The sequence below is a fragment of the Tupaia chinensis genome, unplaced genomic scaffold, assembly GCF_000334495.1.
Source record: "Tupaia chinensis unplaced genomic scaffold, TupChi_1.0 Scaffold144472_1, whole genome shotgun sequence".
In the NCBI taxonomy this organism is placed as follows: domain Eukaryota; kingdom Metazoa; phylum Chordata; class Mammalia; order Scandentia; family Tupaiidae; genus Tupaia; species Tupaia belangeri.
This window is the reverse complement of record NW_006204331.1, coordinates 801306-805006: the sequence shown is the minus strand read 5'-3', so window position 1 is coordinate 805006 and position 3701 is coordinate 801306.

Here is a 3701-nt window from a genome sequence, read left to right as displayed (position 1 = left end):
AGGAATAGATGTGGAAAGGCCCAGCCTGTCCGGTCCGCCTGACCCCGCTTCCTCTACTTGTGTCTGTGTGACGGCTCTTGCCAAAATCCCCGTCGCCCCCACTCTGGGGGCCCCTCCTCCCGCTATGCCTTGCGGGTCTCGGCAAGGAGACACCTCTCCTTCGGCCAGTTGATACATGAAAGCGAACCGGCGAGTTAACGTGATCTCATCTGGCAACCCCCATGGATCTGTGGCCCCGGCCCTGCACATACATCGCCGCTAAGGGAACCCAATGAACGCCTCGGTCAGGAGCCCGAGGGTGACAGTGGCAGGTGGCCACTTCACATGGGCTGACCCAGAGCGATGGGGCGCCTGGCTCCAGCTCCAACACGGAGTGCACCTGACCCAGTGCGGGCCGCAGTGTGGGGTCCCACAGGTGGGTCCAGTCCTCACCGAGTGTCGCAGCGAGGACAGGAAAGACGTGGAGAAGTGTGTGGACGCGCCACAGACACACTCAGGGGCAGAAAACCACCAGGGCTGCCCACTGCGGTGTGCACTGGTCACCTGGGTGCCCACGACCCCGCGGCAAGCGGTCACGTCAGCAGAGTGGTTCTCTCTGGAGGTGGGGAAGGCTGGGTCGGGTTGGGGCGCCAGGGCTGCTGGGTGACTGGCAAGCCGTGGTTCTCCCTGGGCGTGGACAGCAGGGGGCACACCTCGGAACCCCTCTTGCCATCTGTTTCTAGTACCCGAGTGACTCACAGCAAGGCCCCTCACGCAGTGCTGTGAGCCATGCACACGTACCAGCATACCAGCGTCTCGCCCTCCCAGGAACTGCGAGAGGGCTCTCACGTCCGTTTGCAGAGACAAAGCTAGGATAGGTGTGAGGATGCCAGCCTGGCTAGCAACCAGCAACACAAGGCCAACAGGATGCGGCCCTGTTGTCTGGCGTGGCTCGGAAAGCCGGTTCTGTTACTACGGGCCAGCAAGGAGAGGCTGAGGCGAGGCACCCTCACGGGCTCTGTGCACTTGCACACGGTCACACGCCAGACAGGCACTCCCTGGATGCAGAGACAGACAAGTATGAGGATGTCCACCGCGCAGGTGCAATCAATCAAACTCGAAAACCAAGGCGGGACAGCAGGTGGCGCGCCGGCTACGGCGCTCAAGCCCGGGACCTGGAGTGTGCACTCTCTCGTCCCCCGTGTCTCTAGCGAGCATGCATTATTAACGTGCCTACAGCAAATGAACAATGCTAATAAATAAAAGTAAGTAATTATTTATCTTTTAAGGTTTCTGCCATAAGGCACATGTACTCATCACCCCCATGGGCTGGCCACGTGCAGGCCTGGCTCCTCCCTTCTCCTGGGTTCTGGGCACGCACACACACCCAGTGTGTTTTTTTTGTTTTTTTTTTTTGAGAGATTTTCACTATAGGGCGTGTGCGCTCGCCAGACAGACAGAAACAGAGAGACAGCCAGTGAGAAATCACCCCCCCAGGGGGGGACGGCCACGCCGCAATCCCTTCTCCATTCGCCTCTCGGGATCTTGGGCACGCACACACACCCAGTGTGGTTTTTTTGTTTTTTTTTTTTGAGAGATTTTCACTATAGGGCGTGTGCGCTCGCCAGACAGACAGAAACAGAGAGACAGCCAGTGAGAAATCACCCCCCCAGGGGGGGACGGCCACGCCGCAATCCCTTCTCCATTCGCCTCTCGGGATCTTGGGCACGCACACACACCCAGTGTGGTTTTTTTGTTTTTTTTTTTTGAGAGATTTTCACTATAGGGCGTGTGCGCTCGCCAGACAGACAGAAACAGAGAGACAGCCAGTGAGAAATCACCCCCCCAGGGGGGGACGGCCACGCCGCAATCCCTTCTCCATTCGCCTCTCGGGATCTTGGGCACGCACACACACCCAGTGTGGTTTTTTTGTTTTTTTTTTTTGAGAGATTTTCACTATAGGGCGTGTGCGCTCGCCAGACAGACAGAAACAGAGAGACAGCCAGTGAGAAATCACCCCCCCAGGGGGGGACGGCCACGCCGCAATCCCTTCTCCATTCGCCTCTCGGGATCTTGGGCATGCATGCACACGCGCCCGGCGTGAGTTTTAAGCCACCGGGTCTGGGATGCGAACCGCGGTGGACTGTGTGGGAGTCCAGCAACACAGCTGTTGAGCTAACTGCTGGTTCCCAACACCCAGTGTGGTTTTCAAGTCGCCGGGTCCGACTCTTGAACCCCAGCAGGTCACATGGTAGCCCAGCACCGTGACCACAGCGATTAAAATGAAATATTCTACAGGTACCAGCATGCATGTCTCTCAATATGCTGTAATTCGCTCACAGACTTTGAAATTAAAACGCACGGACACACCGTTTACCAGCGGAGCTGTGAAGAGCGACTGTGACCACAGGAACACGGGCAGGGGCTGGGGAAGAGTGGGGGTGTCAAAGGTGGTTCAACATCCCTTTTTTTTTTTTTGGATGTTTTTGCTATAGGGTGGGTGCACTCACCAGGAAGACAGAGACAGAAAGCCAGAAATCACCCCCCAGGGGGGACGGCCACACCGCAATCCCTTCTCCATTCTCCTCTCGGGATCTTGGGCACGCACGCACACGCGCCCGGCGTGAGTTTTAAGCCACCGGGTCCGGGACACGAACCGCGGTCAACTACGTGGGAGTCCAGCGACATAGCCGTTACGCTAACTGCTGGTCCCCTCAATATCTGCTGTTTTTGGAAACCCAAACAAATGTGTCCGGGGTGGAGGTGAGGTGGGTGTCTGTGGGCTACTTGGAGTCCAGGGAGGACGACTGCAGGAGGCAGCCCAAGCTGGACCCGCAGCTGGGGGCCCAGGGCCCTGAGCCAAACACCCTGTGCTTCCTCATCTGTACGAGGAGGTGGGCAGGGCCTGCTGCGGCCGGCGCAGACGGCTGAACGTCTGTGAAGGCCAGTACAGCGCCTGGCCCGGGCATGCAAGCAGGGCTGCACCAGCTCCCCAGCTACTCAGGGCTGGAAGGCAGGAGGTGGCCCAGCTGCTGGACCCTCGAGTCTGCGGAGGAATTTTGCACTTTTCTGAATAAATGCTACACTTGAATACCTAAAGCTTCCTGGAGGAAGGGAGGGAGGGCTAATGCGCCCGGTGAGATTCTGGCTCCAGCTAGAATCTAGAACCTAACAAGGCAGGTAGGAAACCAGGAGGGTGACCCTGGGCTACTGGCCAAAAACAAAACAAAATCACCTACTAGAAACTTTGGTAGACAACCCTTTCAGAGACAAAAGGAACAAAAATATAGCCAAGTTGGTAAGAGAGGACAGGAAGGAGGATGTGTGGACAGGACCGGGCGACAGCAAGGACTGGCTGGTGTGGGGTGCTGCCGGCTCCTCCCCCGCCAGGACCAAGCGTGTCCCCGCCAGGCCGAGGGGCGGGGGGGCCCGCGGGCCCCAGCGGTCCTGCAGGGCCAGGCGGGGTTTGAATCCGTTTCTGGAGCCTTGGAGACCCGCGGGCACATGCGCTGACAGGGCGGAGAGCGGGCGACAGGACCGGGCGACCGCAGCCGCTGGAGATGGCGGTTGGTCCCGGCCGGCCAGCTCCCAGCACTGCTGCGACAGTCGGGAAGGGCACCGCGGGCAGGACCCAGTGTGGGGACAAAGCCGCACGGACGGCCCCACGCCACCGCGACCGAGCGTCCCCGAAGGCCACGGGGGCGGCGCGCGGGCGCTGGGGA